Source organism: Salmo trutta, chromosome 9 (genome assembly GCF_901001165.1).
Source record: "Salmo trutta chromosome 9, fSalTru1.1, whole genome shotgun sequence".
NCBI classification, from domain to species: Eukaryota; Metazoa; Chordata; class Actinopteri; order Salmoniformes; family Salmonidae; genus Salmo; species Salmo trutta.
In genome coordinates, this window is record NC_042965.1 from 5,646,260 (window position 1) to 5,671,874 (window position 25,615).

Consider the following 25,615-nt stretch of genomic DNA (forward strand, 5'->3'; position numbering starts at 1 on the left):
GTGTGTGCAGTTACCTGACACATGATGAATGGTCTGATGTAAAGGTGGAAAATGCAATATTAATGCCAGTTTTGCCTGGAAGGAAGCTTCGGTTGGGGGATGGTGATTCATAGCCCTGTGATGGGATACTTCCATGTAAGCACACGATGTGGGGGAGTCAATTATGTTTTGTCTTGATATTTTAATGTACAATGACTAATGTGAGCTCAATGATGTATTACCTACACCCTGGGGGTACTTGGCTTATCCGCATGGGTACATGAGAAGACTCATGAGACCGTAGGCCTACTGGTAATATGCAAATGAGGGGGTTCTTCAGGGGTACTCCGGGCAGAGGAAAATTCAGTTGGTGGTACAGTAACCGAAAAATGTTGGTAACCAATGACCTAGAGTAAACCAGCCACTACAGTATGTGAAGAACGTTATATAACAATAATGATTAAGATTGGATTTTTCAATCAATAGCTTCAACATGGATGAATTTGATAATTACACTCTGGATGCCATCTAAATTTGACATACTGGGAATGTGTCACCAATTCTATGTTTAGAAAACCATTGAATCACATCACTGTGATAGCATACTCATTGGAAATCTTTACATTTCGATATAGATTTATGTTTTGTGAGATGATCCGCACACAAACACACGCACACACACTGGCAGAGGTGAGGGAAATCTCATTAACGTCCGTTTTCTCTCTCTCTCCTTTTTAGTTTCCGCCAATCAAGTTATGTACGCTCCCTTCTATTATCCCATTATGCCCTCTCTCCATTCTTTTTTCCCACTTCCCCCCCCACTCTCTTACTCCTGATTCTTTCATAGTCTACTCATCTCTTTCTCGCTCGCTCTCAATCTCCCTCTCTCTCTTACAAATTAACTCAGTTTAAATTGAGGGGCAATGAAAATATTCCAATCAAAACACCCTGTAGTATTTATGGGCGGAAAAGAGAAAACTACGTGGCTCATCCTCCTCTTCCCTGCGCCATCTGCCTTGCCCACTTACTTCTCTCTCTGTTCTTGAGCTTTACAGAATGTTAAGCCTTTTTGATGTGGTGCTATTTTTGGACACAGAGAAGTGGTTGCTACAAACTCTTAATTTAGCATGTTTATTGCTTACTGTTGTCTTGCCACAGTATTTTGCATTTCAAGCTAAGCATCCAAACACCCTCCAGTCTGGTTTGAAGTTTAGGGACTGGAATGCACACGTATGAAAAAGGAGACGTCCATGCTGGCAGGAAAAAAACATTTCACTTCAGATCCTGGGCCTGGTATTATGCCTCATCAGCTCCAGCTCAGGTTTGGGCATTGTCTAATGACTGCACTGAGAATCAATCATATACTTATTTTTTTCATAATATTACTCTCCCTCATATTTTTGTTTTTGTTTTGTTTCATTGATAGTCTCGGCCTTAAACAAAGATAATAAGACATTTTATGGGAATTATAATTGTATTTTCTCACCTCTAATATCTACACTGAAGTTAGTATTATATAGATAGTGCATGGGTTGTTACAGAGAACTTGAAGTAAAGAAGCTCTCACACACTGCACTTGCAAAGTATCACTTTAAATGCCAATTTATGCTTGATCTGAAAAGGAGGCTTCGTATGGAGGGTTTGAAGCAATTGCGGAGCCATCACAGTAAATACTGTAGGGCCATTTCAGAAAATGGATTGACCATGCAGAGCCATTAAGAGAGAACTTTCCCACAAAATCATGAAATCCCAGTATTTCACTGAAATCTTAGCATCAATCAGAAAATCCCTGAATTTGTCTTTCCTATGTCTGTGGTGTTTAGAAGGATGCGTGCTCTAAATCTGTCCCTAATGCTTCTTTTTATTTCAATATCAAATATTGTCTGTTTAACAACTATGTACCTTACCTTGATTGTTATCAATTGAAACGGTCAAAAGGAGACAAAAACCACTGGGCAAAAGTTGCTGGGTATTGGACGGGAATTGGCAAACACTGTTGTACACATTGATCCAGAGCATCCCAAACATGCTCAATGGGTGACATGTCTGGTGAGTATGCAGGCCATGGAAGAACTGGGACTTTTTCAGCTTCTAGAAATTGTGTACAGATCCTTGTGACATGGGGCCGTGCATTATCATGCTGAAACTTGAGTTGATGACGGCGGACAAATATTGCCATCACATAGCCATCAACAAATGCAATTGTGTTTGCTCACCATCGGGCACGCTGTTCACAACGTTGACATCAGGAAACCCACAGTTTCATCAGCTGTCCGGGTGGGTGCTCTGACGATCCCGCAGGTGAAGAAGCTGGATGTGGAGGTCCTGGGCTGGTGTGGTTACACGTGGTCTGCGGTTGTGAAGCCAATTGGACGTACTGACAAATTCTCTACAACAACGTTGGAGGCAGCTTATGGTAGAACAATTAACATTACATTCTCTGGCAGCAGCTCTGGTCGACATTCCTGCAGTCAGCATGCCAATTGCACAGTCCCTCAAAACTTGACACATCTGTGGAATTGTGTTGTGTGACAAAACTGCACATGTTAGAGTGGCCTTTTATTTTCCCTATCACAAGGTGTACCTGTGTAATGCACATGCTGTTTAATCAGATTCTTGCTATGCCACACCTGTCAGGTGGATGGATTATCTTGGCCCAGGAAAAATGCTCACTAACAGGGATGTAAACAAATGTGTGCACAAAACTGGAGCAAAATACGCTTTTTGTGCATATGAACGCTTCTGGGATCTTTTATTTCAGCTCATGAAACATGGGACAAACTCTTTACATGTTGAGTTTATATTTTTGTTCAGTATACAACCCTTTTCCCTACACACAAAGGAGACATGAAATTGAATTTTAAGATAGGGTGTAAAGAATTAGGTCATGTTTGAGGGAGAAATTAGGGATTTTCACATTCATGCAGGTTTTCAGGGTTCCTCAATGCAGAATTCGGTGTTCTGTTTTGAGAATATTTATTTTTCTCCCAGCGCTTTTAGCTAATCAGTCCTATAGAGTATATTTTTGGCATAGATGTGATTCATTAGAACACTGTAATCTGGCTAATTTAAATTAGAATATTTTATTTGGTCTTAAAATGGCAGTTTTTTTTATGGAGATATTCTGGAAACAATGTTGTGAGCCAAGGTTTTCAGATGTATCTCAGTAGTCACTGGTAGTGTTTTTCCCAAATGCTCTTAGTGTGTCATTGATGGTTTTGTACAGATATATTTAATGTTATACTTAGCAAATGGTCGAGTTGGGTCATCTCATAGTGTTTTATTCCCCAGCTATATTCTTTCGTACATTTTCACATTCAGCAAGCTCAGTAACAGTCATTAGACCAAGTGAAACGGTGACATTTAATTGTGATCTTTTTAGTTGGAGTGTGGTAGCTACAAACAGGTTTTCAAGATGATGCTGTAATCTTTGTGGTAAACAATGTCTCATTGTACAAAGTACAGCAGATAAAATAATACACTACTATATGTAACATTTTTATTGGATTAAGTCTACGTACAGTATTGAGGAAGTCGTATTTATATATGCGAGGGTATTGTTTGTGGACTTTAGCTGAGTCTTCAACACACTCATTCCGGACCTGCTACAGCACAAGCCATCTGACTCCATCTGCTGGTGGATTACCGGCTTCCTGACCAACAGGACAAAGCACGTTAAGCTGTGAAAACCTCTTTCAGACTCCCTGTTTCTCAACACTGGGGTGGGGCAGAGTTGCATGCTCTACCCCCTCCTCCATTCACACTAAACTAATGCCTGCACCTCCAATGACGCATCTGTCAAACTACTTAAGTTTGCTGATAACAACACCTTGGTCAGACTCATCTCCGAAAGCGACGAGTCCAAGTAGAGTGGAGAGGTTGAGAGCTTGGTGGCCTGATGCAGTCTTAACAACTTGGAACTTAACCCAGTCAAAACTGTGGAGATGGTGATTAAATTCAGGAAATGCACCCCACTATCTCCCCCCCTCAAGATTGATGGCTCTGCATGGCCAAGTCATTCAAATTCCTAGGGAGCATCATCTCCCACAACCTCAAGTGGAAGGATAACATCACAGTGGTAACCAAGAAGGCTCAAGAGAGGATGTACTATCTGTGTCATTTGAGGAAACTCAATCTCTCTCTGACAATTCAGGTTTGGTTCTAAACATCCATCATTGTGTCTGTCCTCACCTCTTCTATCCCCATCTGGTTTGGGTCTGCGTCTGTCCACTGCAAGGGCAAACTGCAGCGCAAGGACCTGCACACCTCCAGGACAAGGAACGGTGCAAGTGAGATCACCGCCGACCCTGCCCACCCCATCTTTTTTCCAAAACACCCCTCTGAGAGACGATTTAGGGAAATCATGACCAAAACCAACCGCCACCTGAACAGTTTCTTCCCCATTGCTGTGGCCCTCATCCAGTGGCAAATTTAGGCATCTTGCCGGGGGCTGCATGGGGCGCCTGCACCAAAAAATAGATATATATATTTATATTCCGAATGGTGAGATTTGCACGATCGGTTTTCTATCGCTCATTTGCACATCACGTCAATGATATCATGTCACCGTGTGGGACTGTAGGTCAATTAACCTTGTCGGAGTGGGCTCGCTGATTCTAGTTTGTGAGCTAGGCAGGCTACTGCCTGGGATGGTCTCCCACTCAGAAGTACGAGATGGGGAGGGGGCGGGGGTAGGTTGACTACATGCTGATGCTGAGGGGGGTTCATCCAGGGAGTCATACAAGCTAGAATCGCCACTGCCCTCATCAACCGGCCATCGAGCTCATAGGGATTAAGTGGCTTTGCATTGAGCCAATTACAGCACCTCTAACATAAATCTGCACTATATTACATTTGTACTATGTACACCTCCGCACAACACTATATATATTCTCCACGACAGTATCCCCCCCTCTGCTTATATAGGTATATCCCATCTGTAAATGATATATTCCCACTGTAATCAGCCTATATTCAAGAAGTTTATGTTTTATGTTTACTCTTCCAATGTTGTATATTCTGTATGATGTCTATGTGGACTTGTGTCTGTATTCTAATTGTATATTGTCTATTTCTGGCAGTACTTGACGAATAAAGGTGATTCGGGTTCTGACATTATTGAAACAATATTCAGAATAAAGAAAGTATTTACATACAGCTGTCACGTCCTGACCAGCAGATGGAGCTGTTGTATTAGTTTGGGGGTCAGGACGTGGCAGTCTTGTGTGTGTGTTTGATTGTTCTGTGTGTCTTGTGACTCCTGATCAGGAACAGCTTGGGATCGTTGTTCCTGATTGGGAGTCATATATGTAGGAGTATGTTTGTCACTGGGGTTTGTGGGTGGTTGTTTTTGCACTGCGTTTATAGCCTGTAAAACTGTTACTGTTGTCACCTTTATTGTTTTTTCAAGTGGATGCTTTACTCTTTTTTGGTAATAAAAAACCATGAGTATTCACATACCTGCTGCGCCTTGGTCCATTTATGAAGACAACCGTTACAACAGCCTACACGATGTCACAGAGAAATAAATAATTTTGAAAGACATCACACAAAACAGAGTCGAACAGTAGGATACAGTATTTGCCTACATGGCATTTAAATATATGCACAGCAAATTAGATGTAGGAAGATGAAAATCTGTAGTGATATGCAGTACAAGTCAAAAGTTTGGACACACCTACTCATTCACGGGTTTTCTTTATTTTGACTATTTCCTACATTGTATAATAATAATGAATACATCAAAACTATGAAATAGCACATATGGAATCATGTTGTAACAAAAAAAGTGTGAAACAAATCAAAATATATTTTAGATTCTTCAAAGTAGCCACCCTTTGCCTTGATGACAGCTTGGACACTCCCCAGCTTCATGAGGTAGTCACCTGGAATGCATTTCAATGAACAGGTTTGCCTTGTTAAGTTAATTTGTGGAAATTATTTGTGGAAATTATATAGATGATAGCCCTATTTGGTAAAATACCAAGTTCATATTATGGCAAGAACAGCTCAAATAAGCAAAGAGAAACAACAGTCCATCATTACTTTAAGACATGAAGAAAATGCTTCACAGAAAAAGCTCCACAGAAAATGCTCCATAGAGTTCAAGTAACAGATACATCTTAACATCAACTTTTCAGAGTAGAATGCGTGAATCAGCCTTTAATGGTCGAATTGCTGCAAAGAAATTCCTACTAAAAGACACCAATAAGAAGAAGAAATATGAGCAATGGACATTAGACCAGTGGAAATCTGAGATTTTTGGTTCCAACCGCCGTGTATATGTGAGACGCAGAGTAGGTGAACGGAGGAGCTCTGCATGGGTGGTTCCCACCGTGAAGCACGGAGGAGGTGTCATGGTGACACTGTCTGCGATTTATTTAGAATACAAGGCACACTTAGCCAGTATGGCTAGCACAGAATTCTGCAGCGATATGCCATCCCATCTGATTTGCTCTTAGTGGGTCAATCATTTATTTTTCAACAGGACAATGACCCAAAACACACCTCCAGGCTGTGTAAGGGCTATTTGACCAAGGAGAGTGATGGAGTGCTGCATCACCCAACCTCAACCCAACTGAGATGGTTTTGGATGACTTGGACCGCAGAGTGAAGGAAAAGCAGCCAACAAGTGCTCAGCATATGTGAGAACTCCTTCAAGACTTTTGGGAAAAGCCTTAGGTGAACATGGTAGAGATTATGCCAAGAGTGTACAATGCTGTCATCAAGGCAAAGGGTGGCTACTTAGAGGAATCTAAAACACATAAACTCAAACAAACTTAACATGTGTAAATATTTGTATGAACATAACAAGATTCAACAACTCAGACATAAACTGAACAAGTTCCACAGACATGTAACTAACAAAAATGAAATAAATGTGTCCCTGAACAAAGGGGGTCAAAAAGTAACAGTCAGCATCTGGTATGGCCACCAGTTGCATTAAGTACTGCAGTGCATCTCCTCCTGTACTGATCCTGTGCAGGTGTTGATACACGTGGTCTGCCACTGCGACGACGATCAGCTGTCCGTCCTGTCTCCCTGTAGCGCTGTCTTAGGCGTCTCACAGTACGGACATTGCAATTTATTGCCCTGGCCACATCTGCCGTCCTCATGCCTCCTTGCAGCATGACTAAGGCATGTTCACACAGATGAGCAGTGACCCTGGGCATCTTTCTTTTGGTGTTTTTCAGAGTCAGTAGAAAGGCCTCTTTAATGTCATAAGTTTTCATAACTGACCTTAATTGCCTACCGTCTGTAAGCTGTTAGTGTCTTAACAGCAGATAGACAGGTGCATGTTCATTAAATGTTTATGGTTCATTGAACAAGCATGGGAAACAGTGTTTAAACACTTTACAATGAAGATCTGTGAAAGTATATTTTTGGATATATTTTTTTGCTGAGTTTATTTTTATTTGTTTGTGTTATTTCATAATTTTGATGTTTTCACTATTATTCTACAATGTGGAAAATATAAAAAATAAAGAAAAACCGTTGAGTAGGTTATTCCAAACTGTATTTCATGATTTACTTTCACATGAAAGGGTATTAGAAAGCAAAAAAGGGGGATTGCCAAAGCCACTAAGTAAATATATTTCTGTACAGACTGAAAAAAGGATTGCATTGACTTATAATATTACCATTTTACTAAAGGGACTTATTCTATACTGTTAAATCAATACTCAAAACAAATATGATAAACCTTTATATGATCATAACATTAAAATACATGCATGAATGCCAGTTGTTGAAACAATGCTCACCTAGATTAAGTCTACTATCAGATAACACAGTAATATATCACGTTTAAGGTAAGACCCAAATGCAGACTGTGGAAGTAACAATGTTTATTACAGCAACAGGGGCAGGCAAACGACAGATCAAGGCAGGCAGGGGTCGATAATCCAGAGTACTGGGGTAAAGGTACAAGACTGCAGGCAGGCTCAGGTTCAGGGCGGGCAGAAAGGTCGAAACAGTGAAAACTAGAAAACAGGAGCAGAGGGAAAATATCTGGTAGGCTTGACGAAAAAAAACAACTGGCAACAGACAAACAGAACACAGGTATAAATACACAGGGGATAATGGGGAAGATGGGCGACACCTGGAGGGGTGTGGAGACAAGCACAAAGACAGGTGAAACAGATCAGGTCGTGACTGTACCCCCTCTCCTCCGGGCCATAACCCTCCCAGTCAACCAGGTACTGGAATCCCCTGCCCCAAGGTCGAACCTTCAGGAGACGTCTCACCATGTACGCCGGTTAGCCGTCAAGAAGATGGGGGAGAAGGGTGGGCCTGGAAACAGGAGACAAAGTGCTGTAAGACATGGTTTAATTCTAGACACAGGAAAGGTAGGAAGTATACAGAGGGTAAGGGGCAACAGAGGACAAACACCACTACTCTGGATTACCGACCTCTGCCTGACCTAAGCCTGCCTGCTGTCCTGTACCTTTGCCCCACTTCTCTGTCGTCTGCGCCTGTTGCTGTAATAAACATTGTCTGCATTTGGGTCTTACCTTAAACGTGATAGTATGAACTGGCCATGACTGGCACAGCAGACTTGGACCAGCTCCGCTACGCCATCTCCTCCCAAGGAGCCACCATTGGTAGGGACGAGGAGTTAGTTCGCAGTCTGATGGAAGGGTTCCGGGCCGTGGTCGAACGTCACGACCAAGCATTGGACCCTCTGCGGGAGCAATTCCGTGGGTTGTCTACTAGGCAGCCTACCACGTCGGTAACCTCCCAGCCCCCCAGTAACCCGGCTGGTAGCAGCGCCGTCACCCCGGTTTCCCGGGAACCCCATTGGTAAGCCCTGGCTTGCTGAGGAGTGACGGACTCCATCCCAGCTGGAGGGGTGCTCTCATCTTATCTACAAACATAGACAGGGCTCTAACTCCCTTAGCTCCACAATGAGATGCAGGCCAGGCAGCAGGCTGTTAGCCAGCCTGCCAGCTTAGTGGAGTCTGCCACTAGCACAGTCAGTGTAGTCAGCTCAGTTATCCCCATTGAGACCGTGTCTGTGCCTTGATCTAGGTTGGGCAACACTACACATGGCGGTGTTCGCTCTAGCAATCTCACTGGAATAAAGACCTCCATTCCTGTCATTATTGAAAGAGATTGTCATATCTCAAAATAGGGCTACTTAATGTTAGATCCCTCACTTCCAAGGCAGTTATAGTCAATGAACTAATCACTGATCATAATCTTGATGTGATTGGCCTGACTGAAACATGGCTTAATCCTGATGAATATACTGTGTTCAATGTGGCCTCACCTCCTGGTTACACTAGTAACCATATCCCCCATGCAACAATTGTGTTTTCGTCTTTTGAGCTTCTAGTCATAATCTATGCAGTCTACTCAATCACTTTTTATAGCTACTGTTTACAGGCCTCCTGGGCCGTATACAGCGTTCCTCACTGAGTTCCCTAAATTCCTATCGTACCTTGTAGTCATGACAGATAATATTCACATTTTTGGTGACTTTAACATTCACATGGAAAAGTCCACAGACCCACTCCAAAAGGCTTTCGGAGCCATCATCGACTCAGTGGGTTTTGTCCAACATGTTTCCAGACCTACTCATTGCCACAGTCATACTCTGGACATAGTTTTGTCCCGTGGAATAAATGTTGTGGATCTTAATGTTTTTACTCATAATCCTGGACTATCAGACAACCATTTCATTACGCTTGCAATCACAACAAATAATCTTCTCAGACCCCAACCAAGGATCATCAAAAGCATGCTGTAAACTCTCGGACAAACCAAAGATTCCTAGATGCCCTTCCAGACTCCCTCCATCTACCCATGGGCATCAGAGTACAAACATTAGTTAACCACCTAACTGAAGAACTCAATTCAACCTTGCATAATACCCTAGATGCAGTGACACCCTTAAAAACAAAAAACATGTGTCATAAGAAACTAGCTCCCTGGTATACAGAAAATACCCGAGGTCTGAAGCAAGCTTCCAGAAAATTGGAATGGAATGGCGCTACACCAAACTGGAAGTCTTCCGAATAGCTTGGAAAGACAGTACCGTATCGAAGAGCCCTCACTGCTGCTCGATCATCCTATTTTTCCAACTTAATTGAGGAAAATAAGAACAATACAAAATGTATTTTTGATACTGTCGCAAAGTTAACTAAAGAGTAGCATTCCCCTAGAGGATGGCTTTCACTTCAGCAGTGATAAATTCATTAACTTCTTTGATGAAAAGATCATGATCATTAGAAAGCAAATTACGGACTCCTCTTTAAATCTGCGTTTTCCTCCAAAGCTCAGTTGTCCTGAGTCTGTACAACACTGCCAGGACCTAGGATCAAGGGAGACACTCACATTTTTTAAATTCTATATCTCTTGACACATTGATGAAAATAATCATGGCCTCTAAACCGTCAAGCTGCATACTGTACCCTATTCCAACTAAACTACTGAAAGTGCTGCTTCCAGTGCTTAGCCCTCCTATGTTGAACATAATAAGCGGCTTTCTTTCCACCGGATGTGTACCAAACTCACTAAAAGTGGCAGTAATATAGCCTCTCTTGAAAAAGCCAAACCTTGATCCTTGATAATATAAAAAACTATTGGCCTATATCGAATCTCCCATTCCTCTCAACATTTTTTGATAAAGCTGTTTCACAGCAACTCACTGCCTTCCTGAAGACAAACAATGTACACAAAACTCTTCAGTCTGGTTTTAGACCCAATAATAGCACTAAGACTGCACTTGTGAAGGTGGTAAATTACCTTTAATTGGCGTCAGACTGAGGCTCTGCATCTGTCCCCGTGTTCCTAGACCTCACCATTGCTGTTGATACCATCAATCACCACATTCTTTTGGAGAGATTGGAAACCCAAATTGATCTACACAGACAAGTTCTGGCCTGGTTCAGATCTTATCTGTCGGAAAAATATCAGTTTGTCTCTGTGGATGGTTTGTGCTGTGACAAATCAACTGTAAATTCCCGTGTTCCTCAAGGTTCAGTTTTAAGACCACTATTGTTTTCACTATATATTTTACCTCTTGGTGATGTCATTCGTAAACATAATGTTAACTTTCTCTGCTATGCAGACGACACACAACTGTACATTTCGATGAATCATGGTGAAGCCCCAAAATTGCGCTCCCTGGAAGCCTGTGTTTCAGACATAAGGAAGTGGATTGTGTCAAATGTTCTACTTTTAAACTCGGACAAAACAGAGATGCTAGTTGTAGGTCCCAAGAAACAAAGAGATCTTCTGTTCGATCTGACAATTAATCTTGATGGTTGTACAGTTGTCTCAAATAAAAATGTGAAGGACCTCGGCGTTACTCTGGACCCTGGCGTGACAAAGATAGACTTCAGTGTTTTGTATTTCTTATGAACACAGAACAGTATTCAGGCACATCAACAACAAATTCATTCTGGATCAATATTACACTAAAGAATCCTACGTATTCAGAAGTTATCACAGATTTAGGGTTGTTGGCTCTCGTACTCTATTCTACTGTACAGGACCTCGATCCAGTTGGGTTCATGGTCTGAGTATACCTGGCTTAGAGAAATACTGTTATACTCTGAGTATACCAAACACCTACCTAATATTGAGTTGCACCCCCTTTGGCCCTCAGAACAGCCTCATTTCATTGGGACGTGGACTCTAAAAGGTTTTGAAAGCGTTCCACAGGGATGCTGGCCCATGTTGACTCGAATGCTTCCCGCATTTGTGTCAAGTTGGCTGGATGTCCTTTGGGTGGTGGACCGTTCTTGATACACAGGGGAAATTGTTAAGTGTGAAAATCCCAGCAGGGTTGCAGTTCATGACACAATCCGGTGTGCCTGGCAACTACTACCATACCCCCCTTCAAAGGCACTTAAATATTTTTTTGTCTTGCTTCAAAAAGAGCATGAGGTGTTCTTAATATTTTGTACACTCAGTGTACATTCACTCTAGGACCCAACATTTAACAAGTACCCCAAGCCTATTTATATGCTATAATGTGCTCTTGCTAATATTTTATTTTGCCTTTATTTAACTTTGCTTTGCGCAAAACAACAAATACCTGATGAATAAGGTTGACCATTTGGAAAACTACAGTAGGCAAAGCAATGTTAGAATCATCGATCTCCGCTAGGGCTGTGAGTGGACAGACCCAATTCATTTTTCTGCTGCCGTTATCCCCTCCCTACTGTGCAAATAACATTTTACTGAGTCCCTGGTCATTGAACGGGCACACAGGCCCCTCGCCCATCCCCTAATCAGAACCCACAACCCTTCCTCATCCAGTTCCTGAGGTACCAGGACAGACAAAAAGTTATCCGAACCGCGGCTAAACATTTCAAGGAGAAGGTAGGGATTCTACACAACGGGGAGGCGATTACATTCTTTCCAGACATGAGTCCTGGGATGGTCAAAAGCAGGAAGGTATTCGATCAAGTGAAATAAGAAATTACCTCCAACATTCCCTTTGTGCTGCTTCAACCTGCAACAATGATAATCATCCATGGTAGACAGAGAAGATTCTTCAAAACGGCCAAATAAGTTGCAACTTTTCTCCGCGGACTGCAGACGACTGGCTCAGGACATTGGCTAGTGGATCAGGCTGACTTCTTTGCTAGCTGGGCTGTGTCCCACTAGCCTGCCTTACTACATGACTGATTTGCTGGATTATACTATGGCTTACTTGCTGAGGACATATGAATGTGGTAAGATCCCAATATCCATGTAAACAAACTATTTGTTTTCACCAGATACTTTTTTTACATTGTTATTTTGGACAGGCATGGTGCTCAGAGGCATCAATGTGATTTGCTAATGTTAGACCTTTTTGTATGGCTAAGACTTGATATCTGATACTTTTATTTTGCTCCCTCTTTTAGTATGTGTGTTGGGATCAGGACACCCTTTATTGGTTTTGTTTTTAACTTGTATCATATAAGGATGGGTGAAGAATGATCGATTTTTGTTAATTTCACATTTTCCTTCATGTCAGTAGTTGAATTTAGGAATAGTGATGCTGGGAGCGTATGTTTTTGCTCTGACATGCACTGTCAACTGTGGGACCTTATATAGACAGGGGTGTGCTTTTCCAAATCATGTTCAATCAATTGAATATACCACAGGTGGACTCCAAGTTGTAGAAACATCTCAAGGATGATCAATTTCAACAGGATGCACCTGAGCTCAATTCTTGAGTCTCATCGCAAAGGGTCTGAATTATTATCTAACCAAGATATTTCTGTTCTTTATTTTTTATACATTTTCAAACATTTCTAAAAAACAGTTTTCATTTTGTCATTATGGGGTATTGTGTGTAGATTGATGAGGATTTGTTTTTAATACTTTTCAGAATAAGGCTGAAATGTAACAAAATGTGGAGGTCTGAATGTGTGCTGCTACGTTCGATTTATGAAACGTATGCATCAAATTGTATGCGTAGACTTGACAGAAAGTAGCAAAATGTGAATGTTATGTTTTTGTTGCACACATATCCAGTAAAAAAAGTGGGATTACATAATAAAAACAGTTTGATTGCATAATTTCTTTACATATTTTATTCATTTACCAATTAGCTTAAATATTATTTATTCGATGACATCTAAAAAATTATTGTGAGAGCCTATAATATAATTTGCCTCCAAAATGCATAGTTTCGGAGCGAAATGCAATAATAAATAGTCAAATTAGCAGACAGTAGGCAGTTGAACACCTGGCGATTTGTCTCCGGTAAGCTAAATTCTAGTGAATTTATAAAGCCTTTTTAATACCGTAATTGATTGATATTAGATATATTTTATGTGCAACTTAACTAGCTAAAGGGCTCTCTAGTTAATAGCCCCTATGTGACATGAGATGTACTTTTACAGAATGTTCAATAGGATTATAACTTTTCCCAAAGTTGGTTTAAAATCCTTTTTTAATGATGCAATGTTACCAAATGAAAAGAAAGTTGGGGTGACTTCTGCTTTGATGAAGGTAGGCTCATCTTCTCCAGGACCCCTTGTTGTTCAAGACAGTCAGTGAGTCATTCATTATATTCTTATTGCAATCACTTACACTCTTAGAAAAAAGGGTTCCAAAAGTGTCCTTCTGCTTTCCCCATAGGAGAACTCTTTTTGGTTCCAGGTAGAACCCTTTGGGGAAAAGGTTATACATGGAACTGAATAGGGTTCTACTTGGAACCAAAAAGGGTACTACCTGGAACCAAAAAGGGTTCTTCAAAGGCTTATCCTATGGGGACAGCCGGAGAACCCTTTTAGGTTCTAGATAGCACCTTTTTTTATAAGAGTAGAGTTGGCCTGGGCTACAGTTTATTGATACATACATAGACTGAATTGTACTGTTTCAAGGCATCCCAGAGTGCTAAGAACCTTGGCGTGATCCTGGACAACACCCTGTCGTTCTCAGCTAACATCAAGGCGGTGACCCGATCCTGTAGGTTCATGCTCTACAACATTCGCAGAGTACGACCCTGCCTCACACAGGAAGCGACGCAGGTCCTAATCCAGGCACTTGTCATCTCCCGTCTGGATTACTGCAACTCGCTGTTGGCTGGGCTCCCTGCCTGTGCCATTAAACCCCTACAACTCATCCAGAACGCCGCAGCCTGTCTGGTGTTCAACCTTCCCAAGTTCTCTCACGTCACCCCGCTCCTCCGCTCTCTCCACTGGCTTCCAGTTGAAGCTCGCATCCGCTACAAGACCATGGTGCTTGCCTACGGAGCTGTGAGGGGAACGGCACCTCCATACCTTCAGGCTCTGATCAGGCCCTACACCCAAACAAGGGCACTGCGTTCATCCACCTCTGGCCTGCTGGCCCCCCTACCTCTGAGGAAGCACGGTTCCCGCTCAGCCCAGTCCAAACTGTTCGCTGCTCTGGCACCCCAATGGTGGAACAAGCTCCCTCACGACGCCAGGACAGCGGAGTCAATCACCACCTTCCGGAGACACCTGAAACCCCACCTCTTTAAGGAATACCTGGGATAGGATAAAGTAATCCTTCTAACCCCCCCCCTTAAAAGATTTAGATGCACTATTGTAAAGTGATTGTTCCACTGGATATCATAAGGTGAATGCACCAATTTGTAAGTCGCTCTGGATAAGAGCGTCTGCTAAATGACTTAAATGTAAATGTAAATGCATTGTTAATGATGGTTGATGAGTATTACAATATAATTAGTAGAGCATAATAAACTGTAATGAGGTAGGTATATGAGTAGATAGAATTTGTGGGTGGAATTTCAAGTTACACACAATATTGATTTTTATTTTGAATTATATTTCAGATTCTTGGCGACAGGGGACTCCTACAGGACCACCGGATTCAGCTTCGGAGTTGGACGGTCCACAGTGGCAGGCATGTTCCCCTCTGTGGCACACGCCATTTGGGACTGTCTGCTTGGTGAATACATGCCTGTCCCCAAGGAGGGCCATTGCTGCTGAGTTCCTGGAGAGGTGGAATATTCTCAACTGTCTTGGATCCATTGACGGGAAACATGTAGTAATCCAGGCTCCACTGTGCTCGGGTTCACAATTCTACAACTACAAGGGTACATATTCAGCTGTACTCCTGGCTGTTGTAGATGCCTTCTGTTGTTTCCGTGTCGTTGATGTTGGTGCTTACGGCAAGGGAAGTGATGGCAGGACCCTCCGGGACTCTGCCTTCAGCCAGGCACTTCAGAATGGCACATTGGAGATTCCACCACCTGCATCACTCCCTGAGGCTGATGACCTGGGACCCGTTCTCCACATCTTTGTCGGCAACGAGGCCTTCCCTTGAGACACAACCTCATGAGGTCCTACACTGGACGCCAGCTGCCATTGCCAAAGCCTGTAAGGATCTTTAACAAACAACTATCCAGGGCAAGGTTAGATGTTGAATACACCTTTGGGATTCTGGCAGCCCAGTGGAGAATGTATCGGAGAGTGCTTGGTCTCAGCCCAATAAATGTTGATGCCTGCGTGAAGGCCACATGTGTTCTCCACAACTACTTGCAGAGGTCATTCCAGGAGCTGCTCCGGATGGAGACGGGCATGCCAAATGGTCACCTACCTGATGTCACCAGGGCAGGTGTCAACAACGCCCCCAGACAGGCACTCTAGGTGAGGGAGAAGCTGACCACCTGCTTCTCATCGCCAGCAGGTGAAGTCCCATGGCAGTATGCCGTGGAGTGAAACGGCTCTTTTTTAGAGACCCCAGACACCAAGGATAATTGAATAACTATCCACCATTGTCCATAAAATAGCATTTTTTCCCTGATTATTTTATATCTCCTTGTCTCTCTTAATTTGGAAGTTATATCTAAGTGAAATTTGGGAGTAAAGACCACACCTTAACCCCTTCCCTCTCCCATTAACATCAGTATTACACACCTGGCATGGTACATCAGGTGAGCAGGACCTCTAATTAAGTTTAAACAACATACAGTTAGTATGATAACAATGGGAAAAGGTAAGCTAGGGTCCATAAAAATAGTACAGTTTACCACCATCTTCACGGGTCTGACAAAATGCAGGTGTAAAAAAAAAACTATTAGGAAGATAATGTTTTTACTTTCATCTTGACTTAGATCTGCAAAGGTGTGGGGAAGAAATAAGCAGATGAAGTCTAAACGAGATATTAATAAACAAATGAAACAACTGACTATGAAAACATTATAATTTAATAAGTATTCAAGTGCAGGAAAGAACATGACAGGTATGTGTGTTGTAAAAATGTTACAAAAAAATTAAAACTATTGAAAGAGGTGTGTGTGTGTGTGTGTGTGTGCATGTATGTGTGTGTAAAAATCCCAAAATTAAGGTGTAACCTGTAATCTGTAAGAGAACAACAAGAGCATGCATTTTTAGCACAACTGCAGACAGATACAGGGACAACTCATAAAGCCTAGATGTAGTAGGAGAACTTCAGACATGGCCATAGAGAGGGCAGGGCACTGGAGATCTGAGGCACAGAGAGGAGTGGAGGAGAGGTGGGTGTGTCTGAAAAAACTAAAGTGAATGTGTAGTCACAATACAGGTAAACGCACATTTCACCTTTAGTTTTGTAAAAGAACAAGAGAATCTGAATTATCCGGTGTGTCAGTTTCAATTCAGTCAATTTTCATGCAATCTATGTACAACTAATAATGAATGCTCTCCTAAGTAATGTACAACTAATAATGAATGCTATCCTAAGTATTGAGAAACTACTAACAAGGACATAGTAAGCGGAATAAGGACAGTTAGAAAATCTCAGTTGAAGACAGTTGGAAAATCTCAGGTGCATTTCCTTGATTCCTCACGTCCTCTCTCCTCACCTCCTGCTCAAAACCCATTGAAGGAGAAGGTCAGAACAACAACCAGACAACTCTCCTCTTCCTGTCCTTCCTGTGAGCTGCTCGGCTAAATTGACTCCATTTCTGGAAGGGAAGAGAAAAACAACACATATAGCATTACATAATATAACACCATAAAAGGTGAGATTTATGTTAACTAAATATTGCTTGTATAGTGTAGTTAGTGGCAAAAATATTGGAACAGTGTTGTAAAGTTGGTAATTATTGCTGTTTACTCATGGAATTTGTATTTCAGATAAAAAGATGAATATGACATACAAATATTTAGACAGCAAACTGTTTTAGGATATTTTCTAACCCAGAAACAACAGCTGTACATTTGCCTCATATTAATCATTTGATCTGAAATACCAATTAGCCTACATGAGTATACTGTAAAAATGACCTACTTCACTGTCGCAATACTTATGACACTACCTGTGTTGTGGAGAAAAAAAACATACCATTGAACTCGGCATCGAAAAGCAGCTGCTGCTTTTCTTTGCTGAGGTAGCCTCTTCAGGGTTGGGACCAGGCTCATGGCAAAGAGGGTCTCTTCATCTTCCTTCCTGTGAGGCATCAGGTTGGGCTGCATTCCTCTCGACGGCTTGGAGGAGTCTGCTGAAATGAGTTGAGTGGATCTGGGGGCTGGTACCTCTGATGGCGCCTGGTGTGACGTTGTTCCTCTTCGTTTCTCTCCATGTATCTCTCCTCGTTTGTCTCCATGGCCACATCCTATTCAACAAGGTCCTCAGTGGTCACTTCCGTGAGGGTCATAATAATCTCAGGTGGTCATAGATCCAGAGGTGCTTCCTCCATTTCATCATCTTCCATGGCTGCACCAGTGGTGGTCATACTTGTGGATGATGTAGACGTTGTAGAGGGTCTCGTTGCACCGGTGATGGTCGCACTAGTAGATGACATAGAGGTTCTCGCTGCACCGGTGGAGGTGGTGGTCTCACTTGTAAATGACGTAGAGGGTCTTGATGCACCGGTGGTGCCCACACTTGTGGATGACGTAAAGGTTTCTGGCTGTAAAATTGCCACTCGTTGCCCTAGGCACAATAAATGGATCCAGAAAAGAAAGAATGTGGCAGAAGTACCAAGGCTGCTGGCCTGAAGCTGCTGACCCAGACCTCTTCTCTTTCTTTGCCCTTCTCTTTCTCTGATACCTGTTCCTGAGTCCTCTCCACTTCCTCCTACAGTCTTCTTCTACAGAGACATGAAGATAAGAAAAACCATCACCTAGCATAACTATAGTTTTTAGATAGGTATCATGGACATGTCATCTACTGTACACACAGACATCTAACCAAATTATCAGGGGTACAGTAGTATCTACCATTTATCTGACATACACACTCACACTCTTTCAAACATGATTATTTGGGCAAGTTATCAGGGGTAGCAACTAGCATAATTTATATTACTATTTGTTTCACTCACACACACACACACACACACACACACACACACACACACACACACACACACACACACACACACACACACACACACACACACACACACACACACACACACACCTCATTGGCTTGGTTAGCAAGCTAGGTTAGCTAGCTAGCTAACTAGCCACATCTAGCACAAGCTCACTACTAAACTGACCTGGCAATCCTACTATTGTGGACACTTGTCTCCAAGCAGCATTTTTTTGTGTTCATGTCCCTGTAGCTGTCAACAGATGTGTCAAAAAGACACGGTTTTGAGGATACTGCGAACCTGATTCTCTCCTCCATCTGTCCAAACGCATGCACCATCTGCAAAAGATACCTGCAGCAGTATAGCTGCGCAAAATGTTATGCAGCATTGATGCAATTACGCAGTTGGTGTGTTCAAAGCGTAAGTCAGCAAAATGCACTTCATAATTTATGCAAGACTTGAATTTGAGGAACCCAGCTGCACCCCCAAGACAGGGATTACTCATTCTACTCCTGCCCTCATAACTCTCATCCTCGGATTGATTATTTACTCCTGTCAGAACAGTTAACCCATTGAGTTGTAGAAACTGATTATTTATCCAGAACTATCTCAGATCATTCTCCCCTCATACTTTCTGTTTGGATGCCGGATAGAGTGCAAGGGACCTATACATGGCGCCTAAACCCAACTCTTTTGAAACAGGCATAATTTTGTCAATTTATCAGAGACCAAATTAAGTTTTTCTGTGAAACAAACTGTCCCTCCTCTCCAAATAGTGTTGTACTCTGGGATACAAAAGCCTTTCTTAGGGGTCAAATAATTTCCTATACCAAAGGTCAAAAAAATAAATACATTGCTGAATTGAATGAATTACAGAACAACATCCTATTACTAGAAAAGGAACACCAAAAATATGTCATACCACTCATTGGTGAATAAAAAACTAAAATGTAATACCCTAAGTACTTACAAAACTGAAAAGGCTACTCTTAGAATAGGCAAAGATATTATGAATTGGAGGAGAAAAGGAACAAGGTCTTGGCACGGTCAAGTGCCTCACAACAAATGTAAGCAATAATAGTCTAAGTTATACACAATCTGTCTATTATTGAACTTCCACACCTCACACAGGAAGACCAAAACAAAGTATATCGCCCCTTTACAAAAACATACATCGAAAAGGCGATTTCCTCTGTACAATCCGGCAAATCACCAGGAGACAATGCCTTTCCCCCAGAGCTTTATAAGGAGTTTAAGGATTTGCTTATTCCTCTATTGATGGATGTTCTAAATTTTGCTGCTGAGACAAAGAGCCTACCAGAGTCCTCTTTCACAGCTATTGTAACAGTTATAAATAAGATAAATAAAGATCCTCTACAATGCTCTTCCTATAGCCGGATCTCACTCCTCAAGGCTGACTATAAATCGATTTCTAAGGTGATGGCTAATAGATTAGGACAATATTTTCCAAACCTGATCAACACCAATCAAGCGGGCTTCAAACAGAAAAGATCCTTCACCAATAATTTGTCTACATTATTTAATGTAATTCACATGGCCAATCTGAGGAGTGATCCAAATATAGCAGTACCTCTAGAAGCTGAAAAAGCCTTTGATAGGCTGGAGTGGCCATACTAGGTAAGTTTAACTTTGGTCCGTCGTTTATCAACTGGTTTAAGACTTTTTACCATAAACCTCAAGCCAAGATCACCACCAATGGCATGATGTTAGCCACTTTCCCACTCTTTAGAGGTAGTAGACAGGGCTGTTCACTTTTCCCTGCTCCTTATTGTGCTAGGTATAGAAACCCTGAGGCCATAAGAACTGATCCTGGCATAAAGAGCCAGGTAATGCAAAAGATCTCATTATTCAACAGACAACATTATTTTGTTCCTCTCTGACCTGATCTCTCTCAAAACTACAGATGCTTTTGGATACATGCAGCTCTATATCAGGTTCAGTCAACATGGACATCAGTCAACATGGACAAAAGTGAAATCCTTCCAATGACTTGCTTTGATTATAGCATCTTTTAACAGACAGGTCCCTCAGACAGGTCCCTTCAGAGGGTTGCCACAGTGGTTCAAATACCTAGGAATCACAGTTGATAATTACTTAAGATGTGTACAATCTTAACTTGTTTTGGTTCTGAAGATGGTGGATGACTTGAATAGATGGGGGAATGCATTATTTGGGAGAAATAACTATATTAAGATGAACTTTCTGCTTAAGATGATGTACATTTGAAGTCGGAGATGTACAGTTGAAGTCGGAAGTTTACATACACTTAGGTTGGAGTTATGAAAACTTGTTTTTCAACCACTCCACAAATTTCTTGTTAACAAACTATAGTTTGGCAAGTCGGTTAGGACATCTACTTTGTGCATGATACAAGTCATTTTCCAACAATTGTTTACAGACAGATTATTTCACTTTTAACTCACTGTATCACAATTCCAGTGGGTCAGAAGTTTACATACACTAAGTTGACTGTGCCTTCAAGCTGCTTGGAAAATTCAAGAAAATGATGTCATGGCTTAGAAGCTTCTGATAGGCTAATTGACATCATATGAGTCAATTGGAGGTGTACCTGTGGATGTATTTCAAGGCCGACCTTCAAACTCAGTGCCCCTTTGCTTGACATCATGGGAAAATCAAAAGAAATCATCAGCCAAGACCTCAGAAAAGAATTGTAGACCTCCACAAGCCTGGTTCATCCTTGGGAGCAATTTCCAAATGCCTGAAGGTACCATGTTCATCTGTACAAACAATAGTATGCAAGTATAAACACCATGGGACCACGCAGCCGTCAAACCGCTCTGGAAGGAGACGGGTTCTGTCTTTGGTGCGAAAAGTGCAAATCAATCCCAGAATAACAGCAAATGACCGTGTGAAGATGCTGGAGGAAACAGGTACAAAAGCATCTATATCCACAGCAAAACGAGTCCTATATCGACATAACCTGAAAGGCCGCTCAGCAAGGAAGAATCCACTGCTCCAAAACCACCATAAAAAAGCCAGACTACGGTTTGTAACTGCACGTGGGTACAAAGATTGTACTTTTTGGAGAAATGTCCTCTGGTCTGATGAAACAAAAATAGAACTGTTTGGCCATAATGACCATTGTTATGTTTGGAGGAAAAGGGGGAGGCTTGCAAGCCGAAGAACACCATCCCAACCTTGTAGCACGGGGGTGGCAGCTTCATGTTGTGGGGGTGCTTTGCTGCAGGAGGAACTGGTGCACTTCACAAAATAGATGGCATCATGAGGATGGAAAATGATGTGGATATATTGAAGCAATATCTCAAGACATCAGTCAGGAAGTTAAAGCTTGGTCGCAAATGGGTCTTCCAAATGAACAGTGACCCCAAGCATACTTCCAAAGTTGTGGCAAAATGGCTTAAGGATAACAAAGTCAAGGTATTGGAGTGGCCATCACAAAGCCCTGACCTCAATCCTATATAAAATGTGTGAAAAAGCATGTGCGAGCAAGGAGGCCTACAAACAGCTCTGTCAGGAGGAATGGCCCAAAATTCACCAACTTATTGTGGGAAGCTTGTGGAAGGCTACCCGAAAAGTTTGACCCTCTACTCCATAAAAACCATGGCTCATTTAGATTTATACCTTGAGTGAACTCATTGCTGATGCAACAATGCCCAAAACCAGATGTACATAAGTCAAAAGAGCGATGGGAACCTGATTTTAATATTACAATTGATGATGGGCTATGTTCGGACCTATGTCAAGATAGTGTATCAGCAACCATCAACTCTAGATACAGAATTATACATTAAAACTTCCTCCACCAACTCTATCTGACAACTCAGAAGTCAAATAGATATAACCCTGAAATATCTGATATGTGTTTTAGATGTGGAAATGCAGAAGGCACTTTTTTTCTTCTACTTGGCAGTATACTAAATTACAAGCCTTCTGACATGATGTTTGTGATACCGTGGCCGGAGGTCCCTTTTCCACTTGACCCTGAAATATGTCTTCTGGTTAACTTTACAAACGTGAATTTGAAGAATAACTTAAATTTAAAATTTACAGAAATTGCCCTTGCCACTGCAAAAACATGTGTTGCATTGACATGGAAATCAGATTCCCGTCTCCAAATTACTCGAGGACTCTTTGTAATGAATAAGTGTATTCCTATGGAGAAGATTACCTATGCTTTAAGAAATGAATTAAACTACTTTGTGAAAATATGGCAACCCTACCATTACCATATTGAAGCTCTTCCATTGGGGTTGGTGGATGTGGGCTTGTAGATCGATGTACATTTTGTCTCTCTGTAATGTACTGTTTGTATTTCTTTGTGTTGGTCTCTTGTCTTTTGTCTTACATAGTCAGTAATAGTGATATTACTATTATTATAATTGTTATATTTATTTATTATTTTTCTTTTGTAATATTGTTTTACATTTATTTTGGGGGGAAGGGTGAGGAGGGTTCAATTGACTTTTGTTGTAGTACTTACTCTTGCTGTATTGTATTGTTCTGTTGTTGAATAATCAACAAAGAAACCCCCCCCCCCAAAAAAAAAATACAGAGCTAATATTGAATCCTACTACCCCAGCTCTGGTGCTCGTCAGATGTGACAGGACTTGCAAACTACTATGGATTACAAAGGGAACCCAGCCACGAGCTGACCAGTGATGCGAGCCTACCAGACGAGCTAAACAACTTCTATGCTGGCTTCAAGGCAAGCAACACTGAACCATGCATGAGAGCACCAGCTGTTCCAGATGACTATGTGATCACGCTCTCCGTTGCTGATGTGACATTTAAACAGATTAACATTCACAAGGCCGCAGGGCCAGACGGATTACCAGGACACGTCCTCAGAGCATGTGCTGACCAGTTGGCAAGTGTCCTCACTGACATTTTCAACCTCTCCCTGACCCAGTCTGTAATACCTACATGTTTCAAGCAGACCACCATAGTTCCCATTCCCATGAACGCCAAGGTAACCGGTCTAAATTACTATCACCCCGTAGCACTCTGTAGCCATGAAATGCTTTGAAAGGCTGGTCATGGCTCACATCAACACCATAAGACTGCTGAACAGTTAGTCAAATGGCTACCCGGACTATTTGCAAACACCCTTTTATTTTTTAGCACTGACTCTCTTGCACTGGCTCAATGCACACTCCCTGGAATCTACCCCCCCCCCCCCTCACACACACACAGACCACATTGACTCTCATTCACACTCTTCACATATGCTGCTGCTACTCAGTTTGTTATCTATCCTGTCTACCTTGTCACTTTTACCCCACCTCCATGTACATTGAACAGAAATATGAAACGTAACATGCAACATTTGCAAAGATTTTACTGTGTTCCAGTTCATATAAGGAAATCAGTCAATTTAAATACATCTTTACCCTAATCTTTAGATTTCACATTACTTGGAATTCAGATGTTGGTCACCTTAAAAAAAGGTATGGGCATGGATTAGAAAACCAGGCAGTATCTGGTGTGATCACCATTTGCCTCATGAAGCGTGACACATCTCCTTCGCATAGAGTTAATTAGGATGTTGATTGTGGCCTGTGGAAGGTTGTCCTATTACTTTTCAATGACAGTGCGAAGTTACTGGATATTGGTGGGAACTGGAACATGCTGTCATGCACGCTGATCCAGAGCATCCCAAACATGCTCAATGGGTGACATGTCTGGTGAGTATGTAGGCCATGAAAGAACTGGGACATTTTTTGCTTCCAGAAATTGTGTACAGATCCTTGCAACACGGCACAGAGCCGTGCTGAAACATGAGGTGATGGCGGCGGATGAATGACACAATAATTGACCTCAGGATCTTGTTGCGGTATCTCTGTGCATTCAAATTGTCATTGTTAAAATGCAATTGTGTTTGTTGTCCGTAGCTTATGCCTGCCTATAGCATAACCCCACCGCCACCATGGGGCACTCTGTTCACAATGTTGACAGCAAATCGCTCACCCAAGCGACACCATACACAACTTCTGCCATCTGCCCGGTACAGTTGAAACCGGGATTCATCTGTGAAGAGTACACTTCTCCAGCATGCCAGTGGCCATCGAAGGTGAGCATTTGCCCACTGAAGTCAGTTACAATGCTAAACTGCAGTCAGGTCAAGGCCCTGGTTCAGACAACAAGCACACAGATGAGTTTGACCTGAGAAAGTTTCTGACAGTTTGTGCAGAAATTCTTCAGTTGTGCAAAACCACAATTTCATCAGCTGTCTGGGTGGCTAGTCGAAGACGATCCTGCAGGTGATGAAGCCGGATGTGGAGATCCTGGGCTGGCGTGGTTACATGTGCTCTGCTGTTGTGAGTCCTCTTGGATGTTCTGCCAAATGCTCTAAAACAATGTTGGAGGCGATTTATGGTAGAGGACTCACATTGAATTCTCTGGCAACAGCTCTGGTGGACATTCCTGCAGTTGGCATGCCAATTGCACACTCCCTCAAAACTTGAGACGTCTGTGGCATTGTGTTGCGTGACAAAACTGCACATTTTAGAGTGACCTGTGCAATAATCATGCTGTTGAATTAGCTACTTAATATGCCACACCTGTCAGGTGGATGGATTATCTTGGCAAAGGAGAAATGCCCACTAACAGGGATGTAAACACGAATTTGAGAGAAATAAGCTTTTTGTGCTTATAGAACATTTTATTTCAGCTCATGAAACATAGGACCAACACTTTACATGCTGTGTTTGTATTTTTGTTCTGTGTATATATATATATATATATATATACATATATATATACATATATATATATTATTATTAATATTATTATTATTATTTTAATTATTTTCTTTACCTACACTGGTCCTAAAATCAAATGGGTAAATGAAATGTTTTATGACCATCTTAAAAGAATTCCATATGTTAGCTTAGTAGA